The sequence below is a fragment of the Arvicola amphibius genome, chromosome 5 (assembly GCF_903992535.2).
Source record: "Arvicola amphibius chromosome 5, mArvAmp1.2, whole genome shotgun sequence".
NCBI classification, from domain to species: Eukaryota; Metazoa; Chordata; class Mammalia; order Rodentia; family Cricetidae; genus Arvicola; species Arvicola amphibius.
The window spans coordinates 135238416-135254594 of NC_052051.1; the positions used below are offsets into that span (position 1 = coordinate 135238416).

Genomic DNA, 16179 nt, shown 5'->3' on the forward strand with positions numbered 1-16179 from the left:
GACACATGAACAGAAGGAGGTAACAGACATGGCGGGGGGGGCATGTGAGATCATGGTCAAGTGTCTTGCTTTCTCTGTACCTCAGTTTACCCAGATGCTGAGGAAAATTGCTGAACTATCTCCAGATCCTTTCCCACAGACCGAAAGACCCTTGGACCCTGAGAAAACAAACACTGCCCAGTGTTGCCCCAGGGACTTTGAAATGTCCTTGGCTGTCCTGGCACAAGCCAACTGCTGGAAAAGGCTTACAAAGCAAAGGGTTCAACTAGCATGCCTGGGCCAGTGAAGTGTGTGGGGATTCTTAGGGGGCCACATTCCATTCATTGTCAACCTCTCCATGGCTCTACTGAAGCAGGCACCACCCTGCCTGGACCCAGACCAGGAGCCAAGGCCACATCCAAGTGCACAGAGGAATGCCACTCCAGCCCAGCCTGCCCCACCGCTAGCTCTGTTTACAGTCCTAACTGGTTGGTTGTTTTAGTCAAGGTCTTACTATATAGGCCAGGTGGACCTCAAATGCTGGGACTCCTAGGAACAAGTGATCCTCCTGCCTCAACCTCTAGAGCACTTAGAACTGCAAATATGCACCGCCACACCTAACTAAATGTCTGGAATGTCCCTTAAGTCCCCCTCAATGTCACCTACCCTTCAAGCCTCTCACTCACATTTCCCTAAGGCTAACCACTGAACAGCGGAGACAAGAAGTCCCTAGGAAAATTCCAACCGTCCTCCTGGACACCTGTGCTGACAACACAACAAAGACCCTCAGCTAGGGAGGGCACAGAGGTACAGGGGAAGGAACAGAGCCAAGGACCTTTCACCTGGGCCAGCCCTGTTCTTATCTGAGGCAGGGACTTGCTAAGATTCTGAGCAAGACACACGGGAACAGGAGGTGACAACGTAAGGTGGCCTTCTGAGACTTCGCTTAAGCGTGCTGCCTCCTCATATCTCAATTTACTCAATGACAAAGGGAAATCCCTGGAACGAGTCAGATCCCCACCATTCCATATCTCAGCAACTACAGCTGCCCCCACCAAACCACAAGTAAATGTGTTTTTGTTTGAAAAACTGCATGGTTCCCATAACCTACTAGGCGTTCCTCTTATCCTGATGGATCACACAGGTCACCGCTAATTCTTCTAGTCACGTGTAGCATCGGATCTTTGCAAAGTGTCTTCTGCAAGTCTCTCGCTAACTTCATCAGAGTAACCCCGTGAAGCAGGTGTTAGGATCAGCCCGTTTACTCAGATGACAAAGCAGAGGGTCAGAGATGTCATTTCATTTGCCCAGAGTCTCACAGTCAAGCAGCAGAGCAAGGACTTACTGCCCACTTGCCTGACTCTAAGACCAAATTCTTAATCACTGTACTATGCTACCTTCTCAAATGCTCCTGGCTACCCTTGGAACTCCAGGCCAGGGCAACACTGCAGTGCAGAGCAGGGGATGGGGGGGGACTGAGCCTGAGCCTCCTTCAAACTAGGCCCACCCACCAAAACCAAAACTCCTTCACATGAGGCGTGCCACACAAAGGGTTCTCTACCAGACCTAGCATCCTCTTTGTCAGGGGAAGGGGTCTGCAGACAGAACTGAGGGAGTGAAAGTGTTTGTCTCAGGACAGACTCTTGGAACAGGGGAGGACAGGGCACACCTCACATCCCCAACAACACTCAGGGTCCCCAGGTACCCTCCATCAGTGTATGCCACACCCCAACACAACTGACCAGAAATCACCATTTCTCTTTCCAAGTCTGCTTGTCCTCAGCCTTCCTGGTCCAGTTAGTGTCAACAATCTCCTTCAGGTTCCTCCAGCCAGCAACACTTTCCTCTCCCACCCACAGCTAATCCCTCAGCAAATCTGTCGGCTCATCTACAAAATAAATCCAGAGGCTACTCCTGATGCCCCTACCCTCCCTGCCACTGAGCCACCATCGTTCTTCATCTGGGGGCTATGAGCTCCTCCTCTGTATACCCCCTGACCTTCCTGGCTCCTCTCTGGGAGGTAGCCACGTGACTGCTCTGCATGAAGAGTTAAACAGGTCAGTCTTCCACCCCAAGCCATTCAGCAGCTTCCCCTTTACTCAGATCTAAACAGCAAAGTCCTCCCTCTTAAGAGACAAGAAGCCCTTCCCCACCCACCCTCCCACTTTCTGCCTGACCAGGTACCTTGCTGCCCCTCGTATGTGCCCCATGCCAACCCCCAGACTTGGCTTAGTACTCCCTCTGCTAGGCATGCTCCTCCCCAATATTTTTTTTCTGCCAGGCATGCTCCTCCCCAATATTTTTTTAATTTATTTATTATGTATAGTGTTAGTGTTCTGCATTCATGTCTGCCTGCATGCCAGAAGAGGACACTAGATCTCATTACAAATGGTTGTGAGCCACCATGTGGTTGCTGGGAATTGAACTCAGGACCTCTGGAAGAGCAGCCAGGGCTCTTAACCTCTGAGACATCTTTCCAGCCCGCTCCTCCCCAATCTTGCAGCAGTATCCTGCCTCCCTCCTGAGACACCCAGCTGCTGTGGCATAGCCAGGCCCTTCAGACACACCTGCCATCCCCAGGCCAACTTTACTCCTCCTAGGGACTTCTTGTCACTTGGCACAATGTGTTTGTATTGGTTTGCTGATTCTGCCCTACTGGTGGCATGATATGAAAACAGAGTCCTGGCCTATTCTGCACACTGTTGTGTCAGTTCCTAGAAAAAGGCCCAAATGAAGCAGATGTGTCATAAGAATGTGATACTATGTCCCTGAGCCAGATATATCTAGACTCTGAGTCCTGAAGGGTAGTACCAGACCTGGGCCTGAACAAAACCTCCAGGGTTTCATGTGACCCCTGATAACAATATTCCATTTCTCTCTGTCTACAGACTTTTGGCCCCTGGGGAGGAGCTCTAGGTCCTGACAGTTGGGCTGCCAGAAGGAGCCTTAACAGGGCTGCCGCTGGCTTCCCAACAGCCCACAGGTGCTCTCAGCAGGTGGATGGGGAAGCCAGGGCCTTGTCTGCCCTTCTTTGTCAGCAGGGAGACTGTCAGAAATCAGCTCTGTTCTCAGAAGAAAGAGCACAAAGCCAGTGCCAGGCAAAAGTGGGCACACAGACAGCTGGCCCATCGAGACAGTGCAAGGGAAAACCAAGAAACAGGATGCAGGATGTTTGAGGGGTCACTCACATACCTAGCCTATTTCATACCTCCAGGGTACTGTTGCTATGCTCAGTCTTCCAGGCCCTAACCTTCTCCTCAGACAATCAGCTGATTGTCCCCACTGAATGATCTGCCACTAACTGTCCAGAGGGCGATGAGGACAGAGAAGCAAAGCCTAGCTTGGAGAGAGAAGATCGGAGGTTACAGCCTAACTTTTCATACACTCATGACTAATATTTGGAGGGACCCTCCCTTTAGAACCTCAGTTCAGCTGGGCGGTGGTGGCGCACGCCTTTAATCCCAGCACTCGGGAGGTAGAGGCAGGTGGATCTCTGTGAGTTCGAGGCCAGCCTGGTCTACAAGAGCTAGTTCCAGGACAGGCTCTAGAAACTACAGGGAAACCCTGTCTCGAAAAACAAAAACAAAAACAAAAAAAAAAAAAAAAAGAACCTCAGTTCACTCAGTTGTAAATGGCTTGTTCAGTCCTGTACTTAATGTCTCAGCCTGTGTGGCACAGGCCCTCAGCAGACCAGTCATTTCGTATAAGGCCTGAGAGTAGAGGCCCAGCACCTACCTGGATCAGATAGAGCACACCTCTCAGTGTGCCCTTCTCCTGAGCTGCCAGCCCATGTGAAGTGAAGTCCTCTGGGCCTACCCCACCCCACAAACCTGCCTAATGTGCTATCCTTGAAGAATTGCTCAAGATGTATTCATAAGCACAGCGACAGGGAGGAGCCCTGCATGCTGGCCTAGAGGGTGGAAGAGAAGCCAGGGGTGGGGTAGGAGAGATGTCCCTGTTAAAGTCATCCTGGGGTCCTCTACCAGCCCTAGACCCCTAGGCCTTAAGACATGGTACTCAAAGTGTGCCTGAAGCTCTGTGTCTGGGTATTTACAGAGGAAAAGCCTAAACAGAGGCAGGGGACAGAAATCTATAGGCAATTTTTGTAAGTTCCCCAGAGTTTTAGTGTCTACAGGATAATTGTGATCTATCAGCAAAGACCACTTTGAAGGGGCATCTTCATTGGCATGGAAGCCTATGCCTTTAATCCCAGTTCTTGGGAGCAGAGACAAGTGGATCTCTGTGAGTTTGAGGCCAACCTGATCTACATACAAAGTTCCTGGCCATCCAGGGCTAAACAATAAGATTTTTTTTCTCAAAAGAAACAAAATCAGAAAATGAGTTCAGTAAACCTTGTATGCACAGTCCTGAGCCTAAGCACATTCCCGGACCCAGATATGAACAGTCCACAACCTCACTGCCCACAAAGAGCCACAGGAGACAGCAGGCAGCACCCTGCCAAGTGGGAGAGAAAGCAGACCCTATCTGAAGGACAGAGTGGCAAACTCAGATGTCTCTGGGGTCTAAGATTATGAAGCACATGAAATGGCAGGCGGGGCAGTAACGGGCACAGGCCTATCCCTAGCATGAGCCACCGGAGAACACAGGCTTGAGGTTTTCAGTCTCCTAATGGGGAGAACAGGAAGTTGGAAGACAGAGTCTCATATAACTAAGACTGGCTCAACTCCTGATCATCCCACCTCTACCTCCCAAATGCTGGGATTAATAGCATATACCATTATGTCCAGCTTGATGTTCCAGTTTTTGCAGTAAAGCAAGTACTTTTTAAAAAAAAAAAATGTAGAATGTCCTACTGACTACTAGCTCAATATCTGGCATGGACCAAACAGAATCTGCCCATAGGGCACATGTGGCCTGCCAGCTTTTACCTCTGTTCTCTTAAGAAGAGCAGAAAACACAGTGTTGAGTTCACCGTAGAGTTCAGCACAGGAATTGTGACTAGCACTGTTGAGGCCTGTCAGAAAGACAGATTCTCCGGATCAGGAAAGCTGCCTCAGGGAGGTGCTAGGCAGAAAGGTGAGGTGGGCGATGTTCAGAAAGGGAATGAATCCAGAATTGGGACCTCTCGGCCTTAGGGGCTGGCAGGTCACACAAGGGACCCATGCTGCTTAAGAGTCAACAAACACAAAAATCCAAGGTGCCTGCCAGCCTCTGAAGCAAGCACAGTCCCTGGACAGTGAGAGGAGGGGCTGGCTGCCCGCCCCACAAACCTGCAGACGAAATCAATCAGACTAAATCAATCGGTGGAAGAATAGCAGGGGTCCGATTTCAGACCTGCAGCTTGAGGAAGCCAGCTAACAACAGCTCCGTGGGGGAAGGGAGAGGAAGAGACAATGGAGGGACAAAATGAGGTTGAGAATCATGTCCTGCCTGGCCAGGCCAGGTTGTTACATAAGCCTGCCTCAGGACACAGTGTGGGAGGGCCTGGGTTGGGAGGCCCAGAATGCAGAGAAGGCTAACCTCAATGCCTACCCACTGCAGCTCAACAGCCCAGGCACCAGGTGAGCCCAGGGATAGGAGGAAGACCCAGACCCGGGCAGGCATTTAGAAGGCCAAACCAGAGACCTGCAGCAAGGAGAGCTACATACCAAACTCCTCTCAAATGACAGTTCTGTACCAGGCACTGGGGGAGAACTCCCCATGCACATCCTGATTGAACAGATAAGCATCCTTGCTATTGCCAGTTTATACATGAGGAACGTGAAACACAGTCATAGAGATCCTAGCCAGGATCATACAGATCCTAACTGGAGGAGCTGGCTTCACACCTGTCAGTGACTTCTGTGATCACACTTGAAACATCAGTGTGACATGGCCACTTCTCTCCAGCCTATGGTGCATGTGGTCCTTGCACATCACAAGAATACCTTATCCTCTATCAGTTTGCCAAAACTGACAGAACTCTTACTTGAACACAGTACAGAGGCCTGGAGAGATGGCTCTTTCAGAGGTCTTGAGTTCAATTCCCAGCATCCACATGGTGGCTCAAAAACATCTGTAACTGTAGTGTCATGGGATGTAACAGACAGACAGATGTACATGCAGACAAAACATCCATATACATAAATATATCTTTTAAAAAAAAACAGTATGGGGGCTAGAGAGATGCTTAGAGGACCCAGAATCCACATGGTGGCTTACAAGCATCCCTAACTTCAGTTCTAGGGGCTGCATTCCACAAATACCAGGCATGCATGTGGTGCATAGACATACAAGCAAGCAAAATATGCAAGCAAACACCCATACACATAAAATAATTGGCAAAAATAATAATAATAATTTTTTAAAAAGAAAGAAAAGCAGTATAGAGAAATACCTTCAAATTCCACATCTGATTTCAGGTGCTCAAAACCCCTGTACTGGGGAGAACAGGTAGACCATGACCACAGAGTACCTAAAGACAGGAGATCAGGAGTAGCGGGATATCTGTAGGCACTGAGCCCTTCACCCACAATTATGGGCACGATCGGGGCCAGGGCCTAGTCATTCCTGCAGAACAGGGAGAACAGAATGAATCAGGACACACAATGGCCTGTGACTCTGTGCCTCACTGAGTGTGACTCAGAGTCCCTAGCTGCTGGGTAGGCGGTGTACGGCTAGGTCCAGCATCTGGACAGGGTGGTCTCAGCCAGCTCCATTCAGGCTTCTATCCACCACCTTGCTGCATCCAGCACAGCCTTCCCCAACCCCAGCAGCAGTGAGTTTCCAAAGCCCACCCCCACCATGACCCTTGCCATCTGAGGGGTGGCAGGACCAAGAAGACCCCATTCTAGCCCAAGTTCTGGGCTGCCGCCTGCTGGGTGACTTCTGACAGCTGCTCCCACCTCTCAATCTGCTCGTCAGATGGGGAGGCTTCCTAATAGAAGTCTTGCCCAGCTCCAAAGCCCTGAATCTATAAACAACAGGCCTGACAACTTCACAGAGCTCTGGATCTTGCCTTCGGGAAATTACATAAACATCCTTCAGAGAAACAAAAGTCAAACCTACAGACTCAACTTTTTTTTTAAGGGTATCAAGAAACCTTTTTCCAGTCCAACTTCCCCCATCCTACTGCCATTGTTGCAAATATCCTCTCAGGACCTAGAAAATACATTTGGTTTCCGTCTGGAGTTTAGGCTTCTTGGTGATCTTCCTCATGGAAACTGCCCCACCCCTTCTTGGCAGTTGTCTCCCAGGACACCCCCATCTCTCTTCCCAGAATTGCCCTAGGCCACCCTGAGGATATGGCTACACAGCCTGCCAAAGACTAGAGGGATGGGACAGTTTAAAGGAGAAAAGCCGTCCCTGGTTAGGAAGGTCAGCAACAATTCTGAGCTCTGGTCCTAACAGTGACTCTGATGTCCCATGCAGACCAAGTGAGCACCTGCTCCTGTTTGAGTCTTAGTCCTTCAACTTAAGATGAAAGGTTCCTATGCCATCAGGAAAGTCCTGGGGTTCCTAGCAAGTACACTGCGGACACAGGCAGGAAAGAACAAGGTAGATGATAGACAAACTTTTAAATTTTATTTTTATTTATATGTGCATACATGCATGCATGTGCGCGCGCGCGCGCGCGCGTGTGTGGTGTGTGTATGTGTGTGTGTGTGTGTTCCCTTACACAAAGACCAGAAGCAGACTTCAGATCCCTTGGAGCTGAAGTTACGGGTGTTTGCAAAGGTGTTGAGATCTGATCCTCTAACAGAACAGTAAGTGCTCAATAATGGCTTAGTCACCTTCCAGCCCCTAGGAGACTGAGCTTACCTCTCCCACTTCTCCAACCAAAACCAAAGGAAACCCACTTTCTCTCTCAGATTTAACCTCTCACCCTGCTCTGGGGCCTTGAGCTCAGGCAGTTCATGGACAGAACAGAGAATAACAATGTCTGTAATAAAGGGCCCTGATTGGGAGCAGAGGAAGGAAGATCTCTGTGAGTTCCATGCCAGTCAGACATACACAGTGAGACTCTGTCTCAATGAATAAACAAACAAACATTTCTAAATCTAGTCCTTCTGGCTATGCATGGCCTAGGTACTTCCATCTATATAACACAAGTGACTACAGTGCCTCCTTAATCTAGAGGGTTATTCTGAAGATGGCTTCTGAGGTGACATGTAAATGTCTAGCAAGCATTGATAAACTGTCAAGAGATACGAGGAGCAATTACAATCATCATTAGAGTTATTGAGATGCTTAAAACCACTGACTGGTGACAGCTAAGGCTTCTCAGACCCACATCTGGAAACTGATTCATACAGATGCATGCCCTTACATCCCTAACACACAGCATTCTCTAATGCAGGACCCACATTCTCTGACCCCAGGCCTGGCCCAGGCACAGAACACAGCTGGCTTGCTCCTAGCACCCACATTTTTGTTTTGTTTTGTTTTGTTTTTGAGACAGTGATCCTCTGTGTCATTCTAGTGGTCCTGGACTCGCTATGTAGACCAGGCTGGTCTCAAACTCACAGAGATCCTCCTGTCTCTGCCTCCCAAGTACTAGGATTAAAGGCGTGCCACTCTGCGCAGCCTCTTGGCACCCATTCTAGCCAACACAATCTCTCCCTCACTCTTCCTATTCCCACCTCTGTCCTCTTCAAACTGTCTCAATATTCTTTCTTATACTCACTTATAAGAGCACAGCTATATACCCCAGTGCTCTTAGAAGACTGTTTCTTGGAGTAAGGGGCATTCATCCAAAATGGTAGCTCCTTCGAAACATGGTAGAACAAGGGCATAGTAATGCATGCCTTTAATCACGGCACTCAGGAGGCAAAAGGGGTGGATCTTTGTAAACTCAAGATCAGCCTGGCCTACACAGTATCAGACTAGCCATGGTACACAGTGAGGATAGTGAGACAGCCCCCTCCCCTCTTGAAAGAAAGAAAAGAGGGGCTGGAGAGATGGCTCAGAGGTGAAGAGCACTGACTGCTCTTCCAGAGGTCCTGAGTTCAATTCCCAGCAACCACATGGTGGCTCACAACCATCTGTAATGAGATCCGGTGCCCTCTTCTGGCATGCAAGCATACAGGGAAGGAATGTTGTATACATAATGAATAAATAAATCTTTTAGAAAGAAAGAAAGAAAGAAAGAAAGAAAGAAAGAAAGAAAGAAAGAGAGAGAGAGAGAGAGAGAAAGAAAGAAGAAAGGAAGAAAGAAAGAGAGAGAGAGAGAGAGAGAGAGAGAGAGAAAGAGAGAAAGAGAGAGAAAGGAAGGAAGGAAGGAGAGAGAAAGAGAAAGTAGGCTTTCCATGGCCCCCACAGTTGTTTCACGTGAACAACTGAATATGCTGAAAACAGGAGCCCAAGGAAAGACACACTTATCTTTTTAAATGACCTAGCCCAGTGGTCACTAAAAGGATAAGACAGAAAGGAACTGGGCTTTCCTGGATTCCTCCGGGTGCTGTGAGTCTGAGCAAACGGAAAACAGAAAGAGGTACTGGCCTTGTAATGACCTCGCCCAGGGGTTCTCATGCACCAGAACCGTTTGGAGAGCGAGTGGACACAGACTACTGGGCTCAGCGCCCCAGCGTCTGGATAGGGAGGCAGCACCTGCACATTTCCTAAGTTCCCAGGTGATACAGATGCCAATGGTCCAACTTCAAGAACTACTGGCTGAAACCTGCAGGAGAAGCAGGGAGAGCGCCTGCTGCTTCCATTCCCATAACAGCATGGGCCAGGGTGCCACAAGCGTCAGAAGGAAGGACATGCAGGCAGAGGGGCCTGAGTGAAAGACCTGCTATGGCAACATTCTCTTCTCACTGGCCTCTGCCCGGGCAGGCAGCTATGTGCAAGCAAAGCAGAGGGTACAAACCAGAGATGAGACTACAACAAGCCTCCACCCTCCACCACCTGGAGACCTGTCCAGACAAGTTAGTCCTTGGCCAGCCTGAGGGTGCTGAGAATCCAGGCTTTGCCTCATGGAACCAAATCTCAGGCCTGAAAGACCAGAATCCCCACTCACCATATTAATTACATGCACTCTGGGAATTTTTTTTTAATTTTACTTACTTTTATTTTATGTGCATGAGTACTTGCCTGAATGTGTATCTGTATACTACTTGTTTACAATGCCCACGAAGGCTAGAAAATGATGTCAAATCCCCTGGTACTGAAATTATAGTTGTAAGCCACCATGTCGACGCTGGAGATTGAACCTGGGTCCTCTGAAAGAGTAGCCAGTGCTCTTTACCTGCTGAGCCTCTCCACCTCTCCAGCCCTGAGCTGCATTCCCAGAAATATGAGGCTTTCTCTCTCCAGAAACAATGCAGCCATCGTGGCCTGCTGTGATATGTTGTTTTCTTATTACACAGTTAAGTCAGTTCCCTCTGGTATATCTATTCTTCAATCTGTCTATCAGTGCTTCAAAGAACAAGGCCAGAGCAGCCACGAGAATCAGCAAACACTGATTATTAGGCTGTTATTCTGACTTTAAGCTCCAGGTGGAGCCACTGGTCCCTCTAAACCTTGGTTGCCATATCTGCTTAAAGGTGATGCTAACTCTATTTCCCACTGCTGTTATAAGAAGGAAGTAAGCACCTCAGTCAAGAATAACTATCAAGCTGGCTTGGTGGTACACATCTTTAATCTAGCACGTGGAAGGCAGAGCGGGAAAACAGCATGGTCTATATAAAGAGTTATAGGCCAGCCAGGGAACACAGTAAGACCCTGTCTCCAAAATCATAACTATCGCCAGGCAGTGGTGGTGTGTATGCCTTTAATCCCAGCACACAGAAGCAGGTGAATCTATGCCAGCATGGTCTACAGTTAGTTCCAAGACAACCAGGACTATTACACAGAGAATCCTTCTTTAAAAACTCAAAAAAAAAAAAAAAGAATTATAGTGATATTTCATTTGTATTTTAACAAATAAAGCTTGTCTGAAGATCAGCAAGTAAAACAGCCCCACTGGTCAGCCTTACAGACCAGGCAGTGGGGACACACACCTTTAATCCCAGTAGCCACACTAGTTTGTCATAGAAAGTGGGCAGTAGTGGTACATGCCTTTAATCCCAACACTAGAGAGGAATATAAGACAGGAGACAGCTCAGACCAGCCTCATTCTGAGATTCCCGGAGGCAGGATTGCCATTTCAGACTGGGGTAGAGCTAAGAGCCGGTGGCTGACTGTTTTTGCTTTTCTTATCTTCAGGTTGAACCCTAATATCTGTCTCTGGCTTTTTATTAATTGTGCTACAATCAATTAATCATTCAATAACAATGCCAGTTTCGATAATCAAAAGTAACCCAAAACTTGCACTGTCTGAATTAAAATGCTTCAAGGCAAGGACAACTGTAGTCCCTTTGCCCAGGCTCCATACACAGAAGTGACAGCAGGAACCTGGTCCCAGCCTCTCTAGTACTCAGTCTTACTTGTTGCCTTGAGTTGACCTGGACCTCACTATTCCCTTAAGGTGAAGTCCCCGCCTTCTTGTTCCCATCGCCTCTCCCTGCCACCACCCATTCCCCTTGCCCTTCTGGAAGTCCCAAGCCCACAGCCTAGCTCATGAGACGGGTCATGAAAGCAACCATAGGACCACCTGAACAAGCTTTAGACACTATCCAGTGTGGTCGCCCAGGAGGAGACTAGGCCAATGGGACTTGAGTCCTTTAACTTGGATGACAGGCAGGAAGTCAGAAAGCAGAGTCATCAACAAAGAGAGGAAATCCTGTCGGCTTCCAAGATACAACCACAGCTACTGCAGGCCATGAGGCGGTCCTACTGCTGGGACTCACCTGTACTTTCCCAACCTGCTGCTTTAAACAGCTCCTGTCTGCTGGGTGCTGCATATCAACCATCCTTTCCAAAATAGGAGTCTGGGGGTTGGTTGGTTGGTTTTTACATGTAGACTGTGTGAGAGTGTGGGAGTGGGTGTGTTTATGGCATGTGTGGAGGTCAGGGAAGGAGGGTGTGAGGGAGGCAGGGAGGAAGGGAAAAGAAAATCAGTATGATTAGAAGCAGGCAAGGCTGGGTGGGTGTGTCCTCAGAGCACAGGGGCTCAAGAAGCTGTGCAGGCCACTGGGTGTTCCAACTTCCTGAGGTGCACAGGAAAGGCCACTTCAAGAGCTCTGAGGACAGTGGGGCTAGAGTGAGCTGAGCGCTACCCAACTTCTGTGTTCTCAGGCAAAGAGGGAACTGAAAGCTGTCACTCAAACCTGACCCTGGGGGTGCATTCTCCCACACCCTCTAAAGACTCTCCACTCCTTCAGCAGGCACTTAGCAGTGCCATCCTCCCCTTGTCCTCAGGCAGTCTTCTCAGGTTAGATGCCCTGGGTGTGACCTTACTGCTCTTTGGCCTCTGAAAAACACACAGGATCAGCCTATGGCATCTGCCCCTAGGGAGCTTTCCAAGGATTCAAAAGCACAGATTTTGCTGAAGTCCTTCCTTAAACCTGGGCCAAGCCCCGAGGCAGCTACAAGATCTTGTAGCCCCTCTCCTGCCTGAGTCTGCCTAAGGCGACCAGGTCGGCTCCACTGGGTGACAGTCAATGAGTTTTCCAGTCTTGGTCACTCTTGCCATCATCTATGGCCAAAACAACCCTGAGAACAGCATCTCGGTGCCACATAAACAGATCAGTATGGGTTCAAACTCCGGCACTGTTAGTGACTCTACCCCTCTGAGCCTCCATTTCCCCCACCTAGAAATAGGGCACTGTGAGAAGTCAATGGGTGTCTGTAAAGTGCCTGGCACCATGCCTGGCAGAGTACAGTAACAGGCACCATCTCAACAAGCTGCTTACAACCTTCTGTCTTCTCGGCTACCACATAAAACCCTAAGTCAGGAGCAGGACGCTGGTAACCCCCACAGTGCAGCCTGGTGCCCACCTTCCTGTCTGAAGGCCTGATCCCTCAGATGCTTCCTCCTCTGGGAACCCCTGCTGACATTACCAACCAGGAAACTCTTCCTTCCCTTCCTTCAGGCACCATCTACTGCCGATCACCCTATTACACCCCGCTCCACAATCATCCCACCTCTCATCCTTGTCTGCCCCCCCTGGACAAAATCCAGCAAGTACCCTGCCACCCTGGCCACAGAAATTTTCCATATGAATTTGAAAAATTACCCAATTTCCCATCTCAAGCAAAGAATGTCCTCCAAATAGTCCTGTTATTTCAAGCCACACTCAAAACAAATTCCAACCTAGAAGTCTGCACAAGCCCTAGAGATTTCTAAGTCTGACTCTGGTTCTAAAGTACAGACACATGGGCCCAGAGCACAGGCAAAGCGGGTCCCTGAGGCCAGGAAAGAGAGCTATGGGCTGCTGAGACCTTCTCTCACATTCTCTGTTGGCTCCTGTGCTGCTACTTCCGGTCCACGTCCCTCAGCCTGAAGACTCCCCCCTGCACAGCCCTTGCACACACCCCTGTGACAGAAGCCTCTCCCTCTCCATCTCTCTCCCTGACTTTCTTCCTTTACCTGTTGACTTTCCCAAAGGCCTCTGCTCCGAGCGACTCTGACCACAAAAGGGACAGCCTCCAGCCCCCAGGACCCTCTCCAGGTCTTTCAGCCCTCTACTTAATCTCCCACTTTTCAGAGCTAAGTGGTGGAATTTCCACTCTTGTTCCTACAAGTTGATAGTGATGTCAGCTGGGGAGAGCTGTCTATTCCCAGGGCCCAGGGAAAGCCTACAAATCCTTGGGAATCCCACACTCTGAGCTGGAAGGCCTTGGAGCGGCTGGAGCTCTGCGCACAAACCTCCCTCCCCCAGGAACCCACCACACCCAGCACACCAGTCCTCCGTCCAACGTTTTAAGATGTCATTAATTAGCAATTTGTATTCCATCTCTTAAGTAATTGCTCAAAACCTCCAATCAGACCTTGATTGGTAATCATGTCCCTCCCCACCCTACCCCCACACACCGCCAAAGATTGGGCCCACCTAGCACATGAAAACCCAGTGAGGATCTGAGCCACTCTTCAGTTACTAGGGGGTCTTTCCTCAGGGACTATGAGGTACCAGTACTGGGCTAGCTGGACTCTAGAACAAAGAACAGCATCTCTGTGAGTATTCTGCAATCTTGCTGGCTCAAAGTTCATCCTCCATACTAGCTCCAAGGACCTTTAAGGCTAGGGTATCAAAGCCTCCCTTAGTTTGGCCATGAATACTAAAACATTTGGGACCTAAGTCCTTGGCCTTAGATCCCTGATCTGCCCAAGGGTTCAACTCTTGAGCTCAACCTCCTACCCCCTGTTGATCTGAAAGTGACAGGTCTAAAGGGAGATAAAAGCCTCTGCAGGTCTCCTGGGTGCTGGGGAAGTCTGTTGACAAAGCCACCAGCTGTCCCCAGTTGGAGCCAGGGAGTCAGACTCCTCCCTGAACCACCACCCACACTGGGAGAGCGTTCCTACCAGGACCCGGCCAGCAACGGAACTTGGACCATCATGAAGCTCTCTCTGATCACAGGCTCCAACGGACCTCCCCGCCAGCTCCAGCTGCCACACTAACAAGAGCAAGGGCACAAGACCTCACCCAGGCAAGTGCCAGGTAGAAGGGTGCCTCACCTGGGGAAGGGCGATGGGGTAGGGAGGCAGTTCACACGATTCCACTGAAAATGAAACCATAAACCCAGTCATACCAACAGGCTTAGTAGGGATCTATAGTTCATATGTAGGACTGAGAGAAGGGGCAAATCCCGCTCCCACTTTCTACTCTCATGACGTTTTCCATTCGATGCCTCAGTTTCCCCTCTATAACATCTGCCTAACAGTAAGGAGAATTTAGTGAACGACACCGTGTAAAGGAGTGAACTAGCCTAGTGCCTGGCACACAGCAATATGCACCGAACACTTGTTGAATATAAGCATGCCAACATTTTCCGTGGTTCCCACACCCTGGCTTCATTCCCCACTCTGACAGATACACCCATTTTACAGGTGAGGAAACAGAGGCTTAAAAAGGGAAAGAATCTGCTCAAGGTCACACAACTGGGAAGTGACGAACACCCAGATCTGTCTAACCCTCAGTCCAGAGGGTAATATTGCCCCCAGAATGTCCCCCAAGCTCTTCTAGGGGAGGGAGGGAGGACCAGTAGAGGGATGTAGGATCTGTGGGGATCCTGGCACATAAAAGCCAGGTGATGGATGAGTCCTCAGATTCCTGGCAGCTCCCAGACCCCCGCGTCCTACAGGCGTCCCCTCTTCATGCTGGTCAAATGCTAGAGTCCCAGCTCCGGGGGAACCTGAGGGAGGAGGGGAGTTAGGGACCAGGCCGCTCAGGGCCGGGAGAAAACCGGTCCGGCCGCCTCCCCACCCCCCCCCACCCCCAGCCTCTAGCCCCCTCCCATGCCAGACAAAAGTTTCCCCTGTTCAGGAGCCGCGGAGGGGGAGGGGGCATTCCTCGTGGGTGACATTATCCGTGACCTACAGCTGCCGCGCTGCCCGGTCCGCACCCCGGCCCGCCCGGCCCCGCGAGGCCCCCACCCCTTTGTCCTCCCCACCGCCCGCCCGGCGCCCGCGCGCACCAAACTTGCACCGGGGCCGTTCGGGCCCCTGCGCGGCCTGCACGCCGTGCCCGGTTGGCGAACGCTCGGCCCGGGAAGTCGGCCACCCGGCCCTCCCGCTCCTTACCTGCCTCGGCCGGGGCGCCACGGGGAAGCGGCGCGGGTGGCCGCGCGGCCGCCGGTCCCGGGCGTGCGCGAGGCGGGCTGCGGGCCGGCTTAACCCCTTGCTGGCCGCGCTGCGCCCGCGCCCGCGCCTGCACCCCCGCCCGTGGGGAGCGAGCACAGGGCCGCCGGGCCGCCCGCCTCCCTCGGCCCGCGCCTACCTCCCCCGCCGTGGCCGTGCGCAGGGCTCGATCCGGCGGCGCGGGGCGCGCACGCTGCGGGGGCCCGGCAGGCGCCGGGGCGGGACCGGGCGCCGCGAGCCGGGCTGGATTTCTCGCTTCCACCCGGATTCTCCCTCGGCTCTCCCGGCCGATTCGGTGCTGCTCGGAGACCACGTGACGCGGGCTGCCTTTGACCCCGGTCTCGGAGCGAGTAGGGGGCGGGGGCCCGGGCCCGAGGGGTGTCAGACGCGGGATCCGCGAGGGCGGTGCGCCCCGGCCAGTGTCCCGGAGGCGATGACCCCGGGCAAACAAAGCCATGGGGAAACCAACAAGTTATTTGGGGTCAAAGAGGGACTGGCGCTGGGGGTCGGAGAGGCGGCTGAGGGAAGGAGGGGGGCACAAAGACATGCTCTCGCCGCGACTTACAGGCCTGGAATCG

General features: G+C 51.2%; 1 protein-coding gene across 1 annotated transcript in view; it reads right to left on the minus strand.

Annotated features, from left to right (window-relative positions):
- The window catches only part of Ndst1 (N-deacetylase and N-sulfotransferase 1), a 63042-nt gene extending 47478 nt beyond the window's left edge, over positions 1-15564 (minus strand). Inside the window, exon 1 of the mRNA XM_038329294.1 lies at positions 15545-15564. The gene's annotated coding sequence lies outside the window, so the exon portion shown is untranslated. The remainder of the gene's footprint in view (positions 1-15544) is intronic.
- Positions 15565-16179: the final 615 nt, after the last annotated feature.